This window comes from Bombina bombina, chromosome 6 (assembly GCF_027579735.1).
Source record: "Bombina bombina isolate aBomBom1 chromosome 6, aBomBom1.pri, whole genome shotgun sequence".
NCBI classification, from domain to species: domain Eukaryota; kingdom Metazoa; phylum Chordata; class Amphibia; order Anura; family Bombinatoridae; genus Bombina; species Bombina bombina.
In genome coordinates this window covers 213,862,685-213,883,975 of record NC_069504.1, presented here as the reverse complement: position 1 = coordinate 213,883,975, position 21,291 = coordinate 213,862,685, and the positions used below count along the sequence as shown (strand labels likewise).

General features: G+C 37.2%; 1 protein-coding gene across 1 annotated transcript in view; it reads left to right on the top strand.

Annotated features, from left to right (window-relative positions):
- The window catches only part of ADAMTS20 (ADAM metallopeptidase with thrombospondin type 1 motif 20), a 578,468-nt gene that overhangs the window by 450,517 nt on the left and 106,660 nt on the right, over positions 1–21,291 (top strand).

The window sequence follows — 21,291 nt, the reverse complement described above, 5'->3', positions numbered from 1 at the left end:
TATTTGAATGCGTCAGTTGTAGCATGCAGAAATATGTATTTATGAATACATAGAACATATGTGAAGAACATTGGACTTTAGCGCACTTTTGAATATGCGATCGCGTTTGCATCCGAGTAGCACTTTATTGCTCCATTGAGTTCTATGAGGGAATACATTAACGCAGTCGCAATAGTCTAAGTTTCACTTTCTGTGCACTTTGGATATGCATGCTAACAAAAACTTTTTACTTTCAACTTATAAATATGAGCGCTACCCTTTGCACATAAAAAGCTTGCTTCTAGCAGAGTTAGCGCGTGAGTGGTAGCATTAAATACTACTCCACTTGTAATCTAGCCCTAAATAATTTGAATTAATAAATACAACTATATGATACTTCTTGTTTCATTTATAAGGAGTCTTGATAAAGATATTCTTTTTATTACAGCCCCGCCGAAAAAAATTAACAGTTTATTAAAGTTTAGCATATAATGACTCCAGTAGAATTTTGGGATAATTTTCAAACTCTGATTTTTATATGCATTCAAACATACACACATACATACACATATATATTGTATATTTTTTTTGGATTTTGTATATTTTTTGTAAAAGAAAAATTTTTTTTTTGTAAAAGAGCTGATTATCTTAGGGCAATGCCCTGCAAAAAGCCCTTTTAAGGGCTACTGGTAGTTTATTCGCATCAGCCAATAGAATCAGCCAATAGAATGCAAGCTCAATCCTATTGGCTGATTGGATCAGCCAATAGGATTGAAGTTCAATCCTATTGGCTGATTGCATCAGCCAGTTGTATTTTTTCAACCTTAATTCCGATTGGCTGATAGAATTCTATCAGCCAATTGGAATCTAAGGGACGCCAACTTGGATGACGTCACTTAAAGGAACCTTCATTCGTCGGGTAGTCGTCGGAAGAAGAGGATGCTCTGCGTTAGATTTCTTGAAGATGGACCCGCTCCGCGCCGGATGGATGAAGATAGAAGATGCCGTCTGGATGAAGACTTCTGCCAGTCTGGAGGACCACTTCTCCCGGGTTGGATGAAGACTTCTCCCGGCTTCGTTGAGGACTTCTTGCCGCTTCGATGAGGACTTCTCCTGGCTTCGTTGAGGATGGATGTCGGATCTTCAAAACTGTAAGTGGATCTTCAGGGGTTAGTGTTAGGTTTTTTTTAAGGGTTTATTGGGTGGGTTTTATTTTTAGGTTAGGGCTTTGTGCTGCAATAGAGCTAAATGCCCTTTTAAGGGCAATGCCCGTCCAAATGCCCTTTTCAGGGCAATGGGGAGCTTAGGTTTTTTTAGTTAGGGTTTTATTTGGGGGGTTTGGTTGTGTGGGTGGTGGGTTTTACTGTTGGGGGGGTTGTTTGTATTTTTTTAACAGGTTAAAGAGCTGATTTCTTTGGGGCAATGCCCCGCAAAATGCCCTTTTAAGGGCTATTGGTGGTTTAGTTTAGGCTAGGTTTTTTTTTTATTTTGGGGGGGCTTTTTTATTTTGATAGGGCTATTAGATTAGGTGTCATTAGTTTAAATATCTTGTAATTTGTTTTTTATTTTGTGTAAATTAGTGTTTGTTTGTTTTTTTAATTTAGGTAATTGTATTTAATGTATTTAATTGTATTTAATTTAGGTAATTTATTTAATTGTAGTGTAGTGTTAGGTGTTAGTGTAACTTAGATTAGGTTTTATTTTACAGGTAAATTTGTATTTATTTTAGCTAGGTAGTTAGTAAATAGTTATTAACTATTTAGTAACTATTCTACATAGTTAAAATAAATGCAAACTTGCCTGTAAAATAAAAATAAACCCTAAGCTAGCTACAATGTAACTATTAGTTATATTGTAGCTAGCTTAGAGTTTATTTTACAGGTAAGTATTAATAATAGGTTTTATTTAGATTTAATTTAATTATATTTAAGTTAGGGGGTGTTAGGGTTAGACTTAGATTTAGGGGTTAATAAATGTAGGTAGGTGGCGGCGATGTTAGGGATGGCAGATTAGGGGTTAATACTATTTAACTAGTGTTTGCGATGCGGGAGTGTGGCGGTTTAGGGGTTAATATGTTTATTATAGTGGCGGAGATGTCCGGAGCAGCAGATTAGGGGTTAATCAGTATAATGTAGGTGTGGGCAATGTCGGGGGCGGCAGATTAGGGGTTAATAAGTGTAAGATTAGGGGTGTTTAGACTCTGGGTTCATGTTAGGGTGTTAGGTGTAAACATAAAATGTGTTTCCTCTTAGGAATCAATGGGGCTGCGTTACTGAGCTTTACCCTGCTTTATTGCAGGTGTTAGACTTTTTCTCAGCCGGCTCTCACCATTGATGTCTATGGGGAAATCGTGCACGAGCAAGTACAACCAGCTCACCGCTGACTTAAGCAGCGCTGGTATTGGAGTGCGGTATGGAGCACAATTTGCTCTACGCTCACTTCTTGCCTTTTAATGCCAGGTTTATAAAAACCTGTAATACCAGCGCTGTAGGTAAGTGAGCGGTGACAATAATGTGCAAGTTAGTACCGCACCCCTCTTACCGCAAAACTCGTAATCTGGCCGTTAGTTTTTTTAAATTTTTTGTAACTTTAGAATGTATTAGTTTAAGTAATGTGGATTTATTTAATGGGGTGTTAAGTTAGGGGTTGTTAGGTTGGGGGTGTTAGGTTAGGGTACTTAGTTATTTAGATAGTTATTTGTGTTTTGGTTTTTGGCGGTTTAAAGGGTTAGATGTGTATGTGGTATGTTCAAAGCGCCTGAAAAGGCAAGGTGTTGTATATTAAAATCTATGTCTCTGGTGGTATGATGAAAGGGCTGATGGTTAATTCAAAGTAGTAAGTGAGTATGATAGAGTGAATTATAAAAGAGATAGATTATTTAATACATATGATAATTTGCTTACAATCATTGGTATGTATCCATACTAGACTAGTTAAAATTAAATATAAACATTTAAACATTCAACAGCTGCTGAACAAATGAAAAATGTTAAAACAGTAACGGCTAGATTTAGAGTTTTGCGTTTGCCGTCAAAAGCAGCGTTAAGGGGTCCTAACGCTGCTTTTGGCCGCCCGCTGGTATTTAGAGTCAGCCAGGAAAGGGTCTAACGCTCACTTCCCTACCGCAATTCCAGGCTACCGCAGATCCCCTTACGCCAATTGCGTATCCTATATTTTCAATGGGATCTGCCTAACGCCGGTATTTGGAGTCTTGGGAGAAGTGAGCGGTAGACCCTCTACCGACAAGACTCCAGCCGCAAACAAAAGTCAGTAGTTAAGAGCTTTAAGGGCTAACGCTGGAATATAAAGCTCCTAACTACTTTGCTCTAAATTACACTAACACCCATAAACTACCTATGTACCCTTAAACCGAGGCCCCCCCACATCGCCGCCACTATAAAAAAAAATGTAACCCCTAATCTGGCGACCGGACACCGCCACCACCTACATTATACCTATAAACCCCTAATCTGCTGCCCCTAACATCGCCGACCCCTATATTATATTTATTAACCCCTAATCTGCCCCCCCCAACGTCGCCGCTACCTTACCTACACTTATTAACCCTTAATCTGCCGACCGGACCTCGCCGCCACTATAATAAATGTATTAACCCCTAAACCGCCGCACTACCGCCTCGCAAACACTAGAATAAATTTGATTAACCCCTAATCTACCCTCCCTAACATCGCCGCCACCTACCTACAATTATTAACTCCTAATCTCCTGCCCGCAACGTCACCGCTACTATAATAAAGTTATTAACCCCTAAGCCTAACTCTAACCCTAACCCTAACACCCCCCTAACATAAATATAATTTAAATGAAACAAAATAATATTCCTAAAATTAACTAAATTAATCCTATTTAAAACTAAATACTTACCTATAAAATAAACCCTAATATAGCTACAATATAAATAATAATTACATTGTAGCTATTTTAGGATTTATATTTATTTTACAGGCAACTTTGTATTTATTTTAGATTTATTATTTTCTAGATACAATAGCTATTAAATAGTTAATAACTATTAAATAGCTACCTAGTTAAAATAATTACAAAATTACCTGTAAAATAAATCCTAACCTAAGTTACAAATACACCTAACACTACACTATCATTAAATTAATTAAATTAATTACATACAATTAGCTAAAATAAAATACAATGAAATAAACTATACTATAATACAAAAACAAACAAACACTAAATTACAAAAAAAAAGAATTACAAGCAGTTTAAACTAAATACACCTAATCTAAGCCCCCTAATAAAATAAAAAATCCCCCCAAAATAAAAAATTCCCTACCCTATTCTAAAATACAAAAGTAATCAGCTCTTTTAACAGCCCTTAAAAGGGCTTTTTGCGGGGCATTGCCCCAAAGTAATCAGCTCTTTTACCTGAAAAGAAAAATACAATACCCCCCCAACATTACAACCCACCACCCACACACCCCTACTCTAACCCACCCAAACCCCCTTAAATAAACCTATTGCTAACCCCCTGAAGATCATCCTACCTTGAGTCGTCTTCACCCAGCCGAGCCAAATTCTTCATCCAAGGTGCACAGAGGAGGTCCTTGATCCGGTAGAAGTCTTCATCCAAGCGGCTAAGAAGAGGTCCTCCATACGGTAGAAGTGTTCATCCAGGCGGCGTCTTCAATCTTCATCCATCCGGAGCGGAGCCATCTTCAACGGAGCCAACGCAGAGCCATCCTCTTCAACCGACAGACTAACGTCGAATGAAGGTTCCTTTAAGGGACGTCATCCAAGATAGTGTCCCTTCAATTCCGATTGGCTGATAGAATTCTATCAGCCAATCGGAATTAAGGTAGAAAAAATCTGATTGGCTGATGCAATCAGCCAATCAGATTGAAGTTCAATCTGATTGGCTGATCCAATCAGTCAATCGTATTGAACTCACATTCTATTGGCTGATCGGAATATTGATCTATATTCACTCATGTGTATGCCTTTAACTAGAATGTATGGTACTGAACTATGCCCTTATTTCCTGGACATTACCGGAAGAAGTAACAATTAGTAACTTTGATAGTTATTTAACAGGTTTTGGATTCATTCATGCCGGCTATTATAAAAACATATGTATACCCATCATTTGTACACTTTCAGGCACTATTGGTTTTGTGTATCTACTATTGAGCATACACATGTTGGACTTTGTTTTTTTGGAGATTGTATATATTTAATATCTTCTAAACCAAAATCTTATCCCAATGGCTTTTTTGTTTGACAGCCTGTAGTTCAGAGAAATAGGGAATGCACTTTGTTAAAGTTGAGTATATCTTCTCTGCTGATCTGACTAGTTTTTATGATATTTTGAACTCTATTATATCCTGCTATCTCAGTTTATTACAGTTCTTTTTAAGGTCCATCTGAGGTGCAGATTGTACACTGCTAATTGGATATAGTTTAAGGACTAAGGATACCAACATACTATAGTACACCGCCTAGCCTTAACCATGCTGTAAATTCTCTTGATTCATTAATTACCCCATAGCTATGGACATGACTAATCTTTATATATATATATATATATATATATATATATATATACCCATATGATCCCATTACATAGAAGTCTATTAGACATAGTTTGTTATTTATTTTATAGGAAGAAGAAGTGAGAATGTAAAAAACAGGGTATCCAGATAGACTAATGCTTCCCTATTGTTCATTAAAATATATCAGAAACCCTATTTAGTATCACTCCATATTTTACCCACTATTATCCTAACATCTATTGAACCTGAACTTAAGTTAAGTGAGTCACATCCTCTTTATTTATATTTATATCAGTGTATTTAGATATGTTATTATTTGGTTATTATCTATAACAAGTTAGGGTTACTATTTTAATACCTAAAGTCTTATAACACTTATATTCCCCCTTATGGTTCCTTTAAGAAGCTCCGCCCCTCCATTTTTTCCCTTTACACTAAGCGGCTCTTGCCCGTTGAATTCCCCCCCCCCCATATACTCAACATCAGCATAAATCCGTAAGGATATTCCTCACCTGACTTCCACATATATTATTAGTCAGTCATCTAAACTATGTTATTACAAAATTGAGGTTTCATATGCCTAGCTTTGTTATGTATTGATATGTTGTACTTTAACCAATGCTATATATGTCCTTGATGCTGCAAGGCGATCTTTGTAACTTGTTTGTGACGTAAAACCTCAATAAAAAACTATTTAAAAAAAATAAATAAATAATAGAGTCGGTCTTGCTTTACGTTTCTGAACGTTAATGGTGCTCCTCCTTGTATTACATAAATGTTCCTCCAAAGGTATTTTGGGGTTGAATAAAGCCCAGAATGCAATCCCTCTACCTGATCAAGCGTGGGACCGGTGGGGGGGAAGATGATGAAATAGTAGTGTAGGCCGCAGCCAGCCGTCTTAGTTGTATAGGATCCCCCTGTTAGGGAAAATCCAAATCTCCTTTGATTGTGAGCTCCTTCTTTAGCCGCAATACAGAAGAAAATGTAAAGATAGAGTTGAAGATTATCAAATTGTTTTAATTTGACGACAGAGCACCTAAAAAAACACATCTGGTCATGGCTGCGGCTTGGACACGCACCCCCTTTTTTTTTTTTTTTTTTTTTTTTTTTTATAAATACTTGATGTGGGTGGTTAGTTTATTTTTTTTAAAATACTTTCATGTGGGTGATTAGTTGTTGCTTTTGTAATGCTCCGTTTGCCTTCGCTGCATCCCGGTGGATTCAGAAAATGGCAGAAAAAATTGTAGAATTCTTTTGTCCTCGTGCTGCCAACATTCCATTGAGGCTGCGTGCATAACTGCCGACGGCGACGGACATTACAAACGCAATTATAGTATAGATATATACAGTATATATATATATATATATATATATATATATATATATATATATATATTCAGAAATAAAGAGATCCAGGCATCCCAAATAAGGTAATAAATATCCAAGCTTTATTCTCCTCTTTAAAAATGTGAGTGGCAGAGCATCCAGGTTAAAAATGAAACACAGTCTAACATGTTTAGGCCCGTATGGCCGTAATCATAGACATACTCCTCCTATGTGGAAGGTGTGTTTTTATAAGGCATTCCTCCGCCCCTTTAAAATCAAATAATTTAACCATTTGGCTACCTGCAGGTAAAAAAACATAACAGGCAGGTTGTTGCCCAAAGTGGACGAATAAACAGATGTACTTACAAGGGCAGTCTATATTGCATACATAGTTAACAGGATAGACATTCGATAAGCAAATTGATAAGTGGATGTTGATATATTTTTCATTCTGTACACGTACTTCTACCGATATTTATATATATACACTATATCTAATAAAGTTGTATTAGACTTATACCTCAGACTATAGTTATACAGGCACTAAAAAGTATATATATCATATCTTTTTCTCTTTCACTTAGATGAATGTAGGGACATTTAATTTATACAAAGAGCATATATATACATTATTTACAATAATGCCTAGACATGTACTTTTGGCATATTATACATGTATCTATTTGTTTGCAATTATTATTCCCATGCACTACCTCAATTGCAATCCATTTTAATTTATCCACATTTTTATTGTGTACCTGGATGAAGTGTCTAGATAGTGCTGAGCAATATATTTCATTAGAGATGTAACCTAAATGTTCTTTGATCCTGGTACGTATGTCCCTGGTGGTTAACCTGGTTTCTAAAGATTCAAGTGTGGCGCTCAGCTAATATTCTTTGCTCCCCTACTTTCTAATCTTCCCCTCAGATTGAAAAAAACGTTTTAAATGGTCAATATATAAATATTTAAGCGAGGAAGCGCTAAAAAACCTCAAGAATTATGGAAGATAATATTTTATCTGCTATTACTTCTGCCTTCCCTCTCACTGACTGTTAGCTTCTCCCAGCACTTCTGAAGAGAAGCTAACAGTCAGTGAGAGAGAAGGCAGAAGTAATAGCAGCGCTGTTACTAACAGCACACGAACGAAATCTAATACCGGAGAAGCACTAGAATAAGTTTGTGCCACAAGAGCCTGAACATACAGGTACAAAAAATCTCTTTCATAATTACAAGATACGAGACTGTTTATCAGATTCAATTGGCCAGCATCTCAGATTGACTTTTTAATAGGAATCAGAAGCTTTGTCAAAAATGGATATGAGTTAAACTCAAAAGATATACAAGAGAGTTAACGTATCAATATTGTGAACATTTAAATATGAACATTTAAATACATTGTAGCCACTATCAATCACTCTACACAAACAGTGTTAAGGTTGAAAATTACTTTTAATGACACATTGATCATAAGTGTTTTTATATCTGTAATACAATGTTAGGATTTTAACAAATATATAACAAGAATTTGGTGAAATTGATTGTTGGGAGACGTCCCCTAAGTAGCAATATTCTTTTATAGTTATAAGTATTTTTATGTGTATGAAGTTATGTAAATAAATCTGTAAATTTATATCAAAATATTATCTTCCATAATTCTTGAGCTTTTTTAGCGCTTCCTCACTTAAATATTTATATATTGACCTGGTGGTTAACCCAACATACTGTTTCTTGTGTTCAGAGCACTCAACTAGATAAATTACATATGTTGAGGAGCATTTTACACAACCTTGGGTGGTAAAGGTTTAATCAGTTACATATGATTTAAATCTCTCTCCTTGTTTAAGATAAATACATGACTTGCAATGAGGTTTCCCACACTTATAGGTTCCCACAACCTCCAACCATGAACTGTGTGCACCTAAATCAGGTAGCATGCTTGGTGAGAGTATGTTACCTATGGCTAGGTTCCTGGAGTATACAACATCACAGCTTTGTTTAATGACATGTTTTAAGGTGTCATCTCCATATAGGATTGGCATATATTTCTTGATGATGTTGCATACTCCAATAACAAAGGGATGTACTCACCAGGATTTTTTCAGATCGTCACCATTTTAATAGTGCAATGTTTCGGGGTTTTATTCCCTTCCTCAGACACAAAAAATATAACAAACCACAAACTCATCCCACTGTGACTTATATACACCCTGTATGTGGCCAGGCGCCATACTGCATGCCCAAATCCAAAACTCCCCTCAGTAGTGATGTCATCAGTCGTTGACCAGGCAACCAGCCACACACCCCTCCAAAACAATGTGCAATCATAAAAACACAACACAATCATTACATACACAGATTAGTAACAGTCTTATACATCAAACTGCCACATGATCAACACTAATATATGGAATAGGCTGTTTAATTAATGTGTATCTCAAGAGTAGCATCATACTCTCCCATGCTGTCATGACAACCAGACCACAACAATATCGGCTCCTTCCAATCATCTCATTATAAGCCGTGCTTCATAGACCCACCTATTTTAACCTCAAGTGGTGGCTATCAGAATCAAGCTGTCAATAAAAATAGGAACAGCACATACTACCCAAATTCTAGAAGCCCAAATAGCACATTCCCGAAAATGACACACACCAGAAAGGGATTTATCAGCAATGTGGAATAAATGACAGCAGTGTGGGCTACCACCGGGGGTACTACAGAGCAAGACACTTGTCTGTATCGATGACAAGGAACAACCTGCAAATTGCAAGGAACAACCTGTAAAATACAAAATGCAACCTGCAAAATACAAAATACACCACCTACATTAAGAAGCCTAATGTCCCTAACAATCCGATTGGATAATGTTACAATCCCCTATCAGGGCGGAATCTATACATACGATCTCCCCAGACAACTATCCTCAATGAATAACTGCTACAATTATATAATAGTTACACTTCTATAACAGTTACAGTTATAAACCACTCACGCTGTTCCTTAACTTCAACATGCAAACAGAATTAAAAGACTATTCAATGTTTGATCTACCTGATTTACATAGTATTAAATATTTAACCCAAGTGTACCATAATTCTTGTAGTAAAACTTGCCCAGCTATTCATATCTAATACATAACTATGGATGATATCCTAATGCTAACAACCTGTGAAAAAGAAGGTTAATACAGCCAATATGTAAAGGAGAGGACCTGTAAAGGAGAAAGTAGTTAATACATCTCATGGCACAGAACACGATGGTTATAGGAAGCAATGCCAGTCCAGGTGGGAATTCAGGCCCTTTGGAGCCAATGTCTCTAGTATAAAAGTCCACCTCCTTCATGGCAAGCTTACGCCAATCTTTTCAAGGCAAAATTCAAAACCATTGGGACTCACTTGTTTACAGATCCAAGGATTAAGTTCTTCAACAGGTATATTCATGACCTGCTTTTGATCTGGGGTGGTACTGATGACTAACTCAAGAGTTAGGTAGATGAATTAAACTCAGCTAACAAGGCATTAGTGTTCAAGATGGATGATCATGTGGTGGTTTGATGTATAAGACTGTTACTAATCTGTGTGTGGCTGGTTGTCTGGTTGATGACTAATGACATCACCACTGAGGGGAGTGGTGAATTTGGGCATGCAGGGTGTATATAAGTCACAGTGGGGTAAGTATATGGTTTGTTATATTTTTTGTGTCTGAGGAAGGGGATAAAACCCCAAAACGTTACACAATTAAAATGGTTATAATCTGACAAAATCCTGGTGAGTGCATCCCTTTGTTATTGGAGATGTTTGTTACTTGGAAGAACCCTGGGTACTGACTACAAGAATCGAGTGCTGGCTCTCTTGGAACTTTTACATATATACTCTATGTATAAATATATATGTGTGTGTGTTTATTGTCTGCAATGTCAAAAAACTACGGACTGTTTCTAAAATGTAAGTGCAAATATGCAATGTAAATATCTGCAAAAGGTATCTAATGTGCTGCGATAAAGTGCGTGGGTAAAGAATTGCAGTATATGACAGTTAATGTGATAAAGTGCTTCAGTCCCGGAAGCCTTGTATGCATTCCCAAGTTACACTTTTAATCCGTTTACAATCCATTGGCCTTGTAGCCTATCTTACCAGACTTTCTACTTTCTCCTTGTGGGCACGGGCATGTGCACATTGCCTCTCCAAGTACTCATGGTTCTTCACCGGCGTGGCTGGCGTCCTCGTGGATCCACAGTGATCACTCTGTCGTCATTCTGCTCCACCCATCCTCTTCATCGGGTAATCTCCTCCAATATTAGTTAGACACCTGCTCACACCTCCCCCAACAAGCCGTGTGTAGCGGATAAGCTGGTAATACAATTCAAGTAAAAGAGCAAATGTATCCGCCACTGTATAAATAAAATCCAAACTTTATTCACATCCTTGTTAAAAACGATACATCCAAGGAAGTTTGCAGCAACAAAGTACAAGAGTAAGTGGTGTGGCAATGATGGCACTGATGCCACACCACTTACTCTTCTACTTTGTTGCTGCAAACTTCCTTGGATGTATCGTTTTTAACAAGGATGCAAATAAAGTTTGGATTTTATTTATACAGTGGCGGATACATTTGCTCTTTTACTTGAATTGTTTATTGTCTGGACATATTTTACTTTATTGCCCACCCTTTTAAAACATTTCTGCAGATGCCCATGTAATGAATACAAGAATAGGACATGAATAAATCCGTTCACAAAAAGTTAAAATAAAGCGCACTCTCACTTATCTGCCAGGGTGCCAACGGTAAAATGCAGCAAATTAATCGAGACACTAACTGGTCTTTTGAAATTCATGGTTTCAATTGATATGACGTTTTGGGGACACACTCTGAGGAAGAGGAGTGTCCCCCTGAAACATCACATCAATTAAAACCATGAATTTCAAAAGACCAGTGAGTGCTAGATATATTCATATATATATATATATATATATATATATATATATATATATATATATATATATATATATATATATATATATATATATATATAGTTATAGAAATATATATTTTACATTAACATTATCATATATATATATATATATATATATATTTATATATATATTCAAAATAAAAAAAATACATTTTTTTCTAAGTGAAGAACATTTGAATGTAAAATATACATTACGTGCTTCGGTTGCACGCTGTAGGTCTAATGCATTGTGTCAGGTTAGCGCACATGAAGAATTAATTATCTTAAGGTACGTTATGTAAATATTAAATATAAAACATTGAGAAAAAAATAATAATTATAGTTACTGTAAAATATATCTATATATTCTGTGGATTTTTTAGAATACATCTATAATAATTATTTACATTAATTATTCATATTTTTAAATATTTTATATTTAATAAATATATAAATCATGTCAGGTTAGTGTACAAAAAGAATTATTGTGCTCCTGTAGGGTTTGCGCACATAAGCCCGACAGAAGAACACTAATTCTTCATGTTACCCAACATAAGTTATATTAAGGTGTGTTATGTATTTAAAATTGTGGAAAAGCATGGACAATCTCAAGGTTACAAGTCCATCTCCAGAGATCTTAATGTTCCTATGTTGACTGTGAGCAACATTGTCAAGAATTTTACAGCCCATGGCACTGTAGCTAATCTCCCTGGACGTGGACAAAAGAGAAAAATTCATCAAAAATTGCAACAAAGGATTGTTCGAATGGTGGATAAAGAACCTCGATCATCTTCCAGACAAATCCAAGCTGGCATTCGGGCACATAGCGCAAATGTGTCAGCTTGCACTATTTGTCAGCATCTGAATGAAAATGGACGCTATGGTAGAAGAACCAGGAGGACCCCAATGCTGACACAGAAACATAAAAAATTCAGATTGGAATTTGCCAAAACTTACCTGAGGAAGATAAAATCCTTTTGGGAGAATGTGCAGTGGACAGACAAAACTAAATTACAGCTTTTTGGTAAAGCCCATCATTCTACTATTTTTAAAAAAGAAAATGAGGCTTTTAAAGAAAAGAATAGAGTCCCTACAGTCAAACATGTCGGAGGTTCACTGATGTTTTAGGATTGCTTTGCTGCAAAATTCCATTAGAGAGGTGTAAGAAACTAATTGATGGTTACAGAAAGAGATTGATTTTAGTTATTTTTTCCAAGGGGTGTGCTACCAAATATTAAATTGAGGGTGACAATAATTTTGTCCAGTCCATTTTTGGAGTTTTGCATGGTACTGTATATATAAATATATATATATATATATATATATATATATGTATATATATATATATATATATATATATATATATATATACATATACACACTGGTATGCCACAACATTAAAACCACTGACAGGTGAATTGAATAACATTGATTATAACATTAAAATGGCACCTGCCATGGGGTGGGATATATTAGGCAGCAAGTGAACAGTCAGTTCTTGAATTTCCATGCATTGGAAGCAGGAAAAAAGGGCAAGCAAAATGATCTGAGTGACTTTGACAAGGGCCAAATAGTAATGGCTAGACGACAGATCAGAGAATCTCCAAAATGGCAAGTTTTGTGGGGTGTTCCTGGTATGCAGTGGTTAGTACCTACAAAAAGTGGTGCAAGTAAGGACAACTGGTGAACTGGCGCCAGGGTCATGGGCACCCAAGGCTCATTGATGCACATGTGGTGTAGAGCAAAGGCTAGCTCATCTGGTCCAATCACACCGAAGAGCTACTGTAGATGAAATTGCTGAAAAAAATAATGTTGACCATGAATGAAAGATGTCAGAACCCACAGTGTATCGCAGTTTTCTGCGTAGCCACAGACCGGTCAGAGTGCCCATGATGACGTGAGTGTCAGAACTTGACCATGGAGCAATGGAACATGGTTGCTTGGTCTGATAAATAACATTTTCTTTTAGATCAGGTGGATGGTCAGGTGTGTGTGCATATTTTACCTGGGGAAGAGATGACTGCAGAATGCACTATGGGAAGAAGGGAAGCTGGCAGAGGCAGTGTTTTTCAGACCATGTATACCCCTTCATGGCATTGGTGTTCCTTGATTGCAGTGGCCTCTATCAGCAGGATAATGCACCCTGCTACACTGCAGAAATTGTTGAGGAATGGTTTGAGGAACATGGCAAAGATTTCAAGGTGTTGCCTTGGCTTCCAAATTCCCCAGATCTCAATCCAACTGAGCATCTGTGCGATGTGCTGGAACAACCAATCCAATCCACAGAGGCCCCATCTCCCAACTTGCAGGACTTAAAGATCTGCTGCTAATGTCTTGGTGCCAGATACCACAGGAAATGTTCAGAGGTCTTGTGGAGTCCATGCCTTGACACATTAAAGCTGTTTTGACAGCGCAAGGGGGACCTACAGGTGGTTTTAATGTTGTGGCTGATCAGTGTATATATTATAGCCACACTATCTTTCTGAACATTTGTGTCGTCATTGAAACCTTTTCATCCATTTATATTTCTTTTAAATCCTGAGTTGTGTAACTATATCAAAGCACCTATGTTTGTGATTTTCTGTATTTTACTTGCTTAAACTTTATACATTGATGACTTGTTTATGAATAAAGTCTATTTCAGAACATGGGGCAGATTTATCAAGTGTCTGTCCGACATGATCCGCTCAGCAGATCATGTTCGACAGACATTGCTGAATGCCGACAGCATACGCTTTCGGCATTTAACATTTTATAAGCAGTTCTGCTGAACTGCTTGTGCAATGTTGCCCCCTGCAGATTCGTGGCCAATCGGCTGCTAGCAGGGGGAGTCAATCAATCCGATCATATACGATCGGGCGGATTGATGTCCACAGCCTCAGAGGAGGTGTACGAGTTAAGGAGCAGCTGCTTTTTAACTGCTGTTTCTGGCAGCCTGAAGGCTCGCGCGGAAACAGCTGCCGATTGACAGCTTGTTAAATCAGTCCCCTTGTCTTTTTTTCTCACAATTAGTAGCATTAGTTTTACATTAAGGTGTAGATTAGTGGAGTACAAATTAGCACTCCTGCTCGAACATTCATTTTGCTAGAAGTAAGCTTTTTGCACACGTCAGGTAGCGTACGTATTACAAGCTGAAAGTAAAAAGTGGGACTTAGAATATTGGGCCGCGTTAACGTATTCCCCGATAGACTTCAATAGAGAGAGAAAAGTGGGGGAAAAAAAATCTTCATCCTACTTGTGCTGAAACTCGATCGCTTTTAACCAAGTGCGCTAACCTGACATGAAATATGAATATTCCAATGTTCTTCACATAGAAGAATATATTCTATTTATTATTACATAAATAAATAAATAAATATATATATATATATATATATATATATATATATGTATATATATGTGTTTTTTTGGTAAAATATTTATCTATACCTATGTATTTATATGATTATATATATATATATATATATAGATAGATAGATAGATAGATAGATGATAGATATCTATATATACATATAGGAATATATATTTAAAAAATATTTCCCTATGTGAAGAACATTGGAATGGGAAATATTTACAGTAAACACACAGATTAAAACTTTTTTACATGTTTTCAGCTACTTGACTGCAAAATGCACATATATATGTCTATATATGTATACATATGTTTTTTATGTTTATGTGTATATATATATATGTCTGTAAATACTTATATATATTTAGACATGTGTATGTATGTGTGCGTCACATGCCGCGGCTTCGAGCACGTCTGTATGCCTGGAGCGTACATGAAAAAGGACCGGCTGTGCTAACCTGGAGTGTGTATACAAAAGCAGTGGATCACTCCACCAAAATACATATTTAAACATGTATATGTATGTACAGTATATCTATGTTAAAGCCCTTTGCAGCCTTTTTTTCCTAACACATGAGACCTCATATCTTTGAGCCCTTATGACTATTTTATGCAATATCTCACCTAGATTACGAGTTTTGCGTTAGAGGCTGTGCGGTGCTAATGAGCAGTTTTCACTCACTGCTCACTTACCTACCGCGCTGGTATTACGGGATTTTACAAACCCCTCGTTAAAAGACAAGAAGTGAGCGTTGAGCAAAGTTTTGCTCATTACCGCACTCCAATACCAGCGCTGCTTAAGTCAGCGGTGAGCTGGTGTAACGTGCTCGTGCACGATTTCCCCATAGGAATCTATGGGGAAAGCCAGCAGAAAAAAAAGTCTAACACCTGCCAAAAAGCAACGTAAAACTCAGTAACGCAGCCCCATTGATTCCTATGGGGAAATAAAATTTATGTTTACACCTAACACCCTAACATGAACCCCGAGTCTAATCACCACTAATCTGACACTTATTAACCCCTAATCTGCCGTCCCCGACATCGCCAACACCTGCATTATATTAATAACCCCTAATCTGCTGCACCGGACACCGCCGCCACCTACATTATACTTATGAACTCCTAATCTGCTGCCCCCAACATCGCCGACACCTACATTATATTTATTAACCCCTAATCTGCCGCCCCCAATGTCTCCGCCACCTACCTACACTTATTACCCCCTAATCTGTCGCCCCCAACGTCGCTGCCACTATACTAAAGTTATTAACCCCTAAACCTAAGTCTAACCCTAACACCCCCTAACTTAAATATAATTTAAATAAATCTAAATAAAATTCCTATCATTAACTAAATTATTCCTATTTAAAACTAAATACTTACCTGTAAAATAAACTCTAAGATAGCTACAATATAACTAATAGATACATTGTAGCTAGCTTAGGATTTATTATTATTTTACAGGCAAGTTTTTATTTATTTTAGCTAGGTAGAATAGTTACTAAATAGTTATTAACTATTTAATAACTACCTAGCTAAAATAAATACAAAAGTACCTGTAAAATAAAACCTAACCTAAGTTACAATTAAACCTAACACTACACTATAATTAAATAAATTAACTAAATTAAATACAATTAAATAAATTACATACAATTACCTAAATTAAATTAAATTAGCTAACGTACAAAAAAAACTAAACACTAAATTACAGAAAATAATAAACAAATGACAGAAATTTAAACTATTTACACCTAATCTAATAGCCCTATTAAAATAAAAAAAGCCCCCCCAAAATAAAAAAAACTACCAATAGCCTTTAAAAGGGCCTTTTGCGGGGCATTGCCCTGAAGTAATCAGCTCTTTTACCTGTAAAAAAAAATACAAACAACCCCCCAACCGTAAAACCCACCACCCACACAACCAACCCCCCAAATAAAAACCTAAGCTCCCCATTGCACTGAAAAGGGCATTTGGATGGGCATTGCCCTTAAAAGGGCAGTTAGCTCTTTTACTGCCCAAAATCCCTAACCTAAAAATAAAACCCACCCAATACACCCTTAAAAAAAACCTAACACTAACCCCCTGAAGATCGACTTACCGGGAGACGTCTTCATCCAAGCCGGGCGAAGTGGTCCTCCAGACGGGAAGAAGTCTTCATCCATGCCGGGCAGAAGTGGTTCTCCAGATGGGTAGAAGTCTTCATCCAGATGGCATCTTCTATCTTCATCCATCCGGCGCGGAGCGGGTCCATCTTCAAGGCATCCGAGGAGAGCATCCTCTTCATCCGACGACTAACAAAGAATGAAGGTACCTTTAAGTGGCATCATCCAAGATGGTGTCCCTTAGATTCCAATTGGCTGATAGAATTCTATCAGCCAATCAGAATTAAGGTAGAAAAAATGCAATCAGCCAATAGTTTTGAGTTCGCATTCTATTGGTTGTTCCAATCAGCCAATAGAATGCGAGCTCAATCCTATTGGCTGATTGGATCAGCCAATAGGATTGAACTTCAATTGGCTGATTGCAACAGCCAATAGGATTTTTTCTACCTTAATTCCTATTGGCTGATGCAATCAGCCAATAGGATTGAACTTCAATCCTATTGGCTGATCCAATCAGCCAATAGGATTGAGCTTGCATTCTATTGGCTGATTGGAACAGCCAATAGAATGCAAACTCAAAACTATTGGCTGATTGCATCAGCCAATAGGATTTTTTCTACCTTAATTCCGATTGGCTGATAGAATTCTATCAGCCAATCGGAATCTAAGGGACGCCATCTTGGATGACGTCACTTAAAGGTACCTTCATTCTGGGTTAGTCGTCGGATGAAGAGGATGCTCCGCGTCGGATGTCTTGAAGATAAACCTGCTCAGCGCCGGATGGATGAAGATAGAAGGTGCCATCTGGATGAAGACTTCTGCCCATCTGGAGGACCACTTCTGTCCAGCTTGGATGAAGACTTCTGCCTGCCTGGAGGACCGCTTCGCCCAGCTTGGATGAAGACGTCTCCCGGTAAGTCGATCTTCAGGGGGTTAGTGTTAATTTTTTTAAGGGTGTATTGGGTGGGTTTTATTTTTAGGTTAGGGACTTTGGGTGGCAAAAGAGCTAACTGCCCTTTTAAGGGCAATGCCCATCCAAATGCCCTTTTCAGGGCAATGGGGAGCTTAGTTTTTTTTAGATAAATAGGTTTTTATTTGGGGGGTTGGTTGTGTGGGTAGTGGGTTTACTGTTGGGGGGATTGTTTGTATTTTTTTTTACAGGTCAAAAAAACTGATTACTTTGGGGCAATGCCCCACAAAAGGCCCTTTTAAGGGCTATTGGTAGTTTAGTTTAGTTTAGTTTAGGCTAGGGTTTTTTTTTTATTTTGGGGGGGCTTTTTTATTTTAATAGGGCTATTAGATTAGGTGTAATTAGTTTAAATTTCTGTAATTTGTTTATTATTTTCTGTAATTTAGTGTTTGTTTTTTTGTACTTTAGCTAATTTAATGTAGGTAATTGTATGTAATTTATTTAATTGTATTTAATTTAGTTAATTTAATTATAGTGTAGTGTTAGGTGTAATTGTAACTTAGGTTAGGTTTTATTTTACAGGTACTTTTGTATTTATTTTAGCTAGTTAGTTATTAAATAGTTATTAACTATTTAGTAACTATTCTACCTAGTTAAAATAAATACAAATTTACATATTTAGTTATATTGTAGCTATCTTAGGGTTTATTTTACAGGTAAGTATTTAGTTTTAAATAGGAATAATTTAGTTAATGATAGGAATATTTAGTTAGATTTCTTTTAATTATATTTAAGTTAGGGGGTGTTAGGGTTAGGGTTAGACTTAGATTTAGGGGTTAATAACTTTAATATAGTGGCGGCAAAGTTGGGGCGGCAGATTTGGGGTTAATAAATGTAGGTAGGTGGCGGCGATGTTAGGGACGGCAGATTAGGGGTTAATAATATTTAACTAGTATTTGCGAGGCGGGAGTGTGCGGGTTTAGGGGTTAATATATTTATTATAGTGGCGGCGATGTCTGGTTCAGCAGATTAGGGGTTAAAATTTTTCTTTTAATGTTTGCGATGTGGGAGGGCCTTGGTTTAGGGGTTAATAGGTAGTTTATGGGTGTTAGTGTACTTTTTAGCACTTTAGTTAAGAGTTTTTTGCTACGGCGTTGTAGTGTAAAACTCTTAACTACTGACTTTAAAATACGGTACCAGTCGGGGGCGGAGCTGAGCCGTGCAGGAACATGGCTGCATAATCACTGAGCTCCGTATCAGCCTAGACTCTTAGCTATCCTAAAGGATTTGGATTTACACCTAAACAGCTCCATTTAGTTCTTCCTAACAACCCCTTAATAGCCTGTCACCCTTACAGCCCTTAATTGCCAAAGATGTCAGGAGGGAACAGCTTGTTAAGCCTGAGACACACCGAGCCGACATCACAGCAGCCTGTCTGAGCCGCAAACCTCACTTCCACCCTGAGGCTCATAGTTCCATAACTACCTCATCTACAATCCTAAGCAGACCCCCTACCCCAACATCGCCGACACCTACATTATATTTATTAACCCCTAATCTGCCGCCCCCAATGTCTCCGCCACCTACCTACACTTATTAACCCCTAATCTGTCGCCCCCAACGTCGCTGCCACTATACTAAAGTTATTAACCCCTAAACCTAAGTCTAACCCTAACACCCCCTAACTTAAATATAATTTAAATAAATCTAAATAAAATTCCTATCATTAACTAAATTATTCCTATTTAAAACTAAATACTTACCTGTAAAATAAACCCTAAGATAGCTACAATATAACTAATAGATACATTGTAGCTAGCTTAGGATTTATTATTATTTTACAGGCAATTTTGTATTTATTTTAGCTAGGTAGAATAGTTACTAAATAGTTATTAACTATTTAATAACTGCCTTGCTAAAATAAATACAAAAATACCTGTAAAATAAAACCTAACCTAAGTTACAATTAAACCTAACACTACACTATAATTAAATAAATTAACTAAATTAAATACAATTAAATAAATTACATACAATTACCTAAATTAAATTAAATTAGCTAACGTACAAAAAAAACTAAACACTAAATTACAGAAAATAATAAACAAATTACAGAAATTTAAACTAATTACACCTAATCTAATAGCCCTATTAAAATAAAAAAAGCCCCCCCCAAAATAAAAAAAACTACCAATAGCCCTTAAAAGGGCCTTTTGCGGGGCATTGCCCTGAAGTAATCAGCTCTTTTACCTGTAAAAAAAAATACAAACAACCCCCCAACAGTAAAACCCACCACCCACACAACCAACCCCCCAAATAAAAACCTAAGCTCCCCATTGCACTGAAAAGGGCATTTGGATGGGCATTGCCCTTAAAAGGGCAGTTAGCTCTTTTACTGCCCAAAATCCCTAACCTAAAAATAAAACCCACCCAATACACCCTTAAAAAAAACCTAACACTAACCCCCTGAAGATCGACTTACCGGGAGACGTCTTCATCCAAGCCGGGCGAAGTGGTCCTCCAGACGGGAAGAAGTCTTCATCCATGCCGGGCAGAAGTGGTTCTCCAGATGGGTAGAAGTCTTCATCCAGATGGCATCTTCTATCTTCATCCATCCGGCGCGGAGCGGGTCCATCTTCAAGGCATCTGAGGAGAGCATCCTCTTCATCCGACGACTAACAAAGAATGAAGATACCTTTAAGTGGCGTCATCCAAGATGGCGTCCCTTAGATTCCAATTGGCTGATAGAATTCTATCAGCCAATCAGAATTAAGGTAGAAAAAATGCAATCAGCCAATAGTTTTGAGTTCGCATTCTATTGGTTGTTCCAATCAGCCAATAGAATGCGAGCTCAATCCTATTGGCTGATTGGATCAGCCAATAGGATTGAACTTCAATTGGCTGATTGCATCAGGCAATAGGATTTTTTCTACCTTAATTCCTATAGACCTGCTCAGCGCCGGATGGATGAAGATAGAAGGTGCCATCTGGATGAAGACTTCTGCCCATCTGGAGGACCACTTCTGTCCAGCTTGGATGAAGACTTCTGCCTGCCTGGAGGACCGCTTCGCCCAGCTTGGATGAAGACGTCTCCCGGTAAGTCGATCTTCAGGGGGTTAGTGTTAATTTTTTTAAGGGT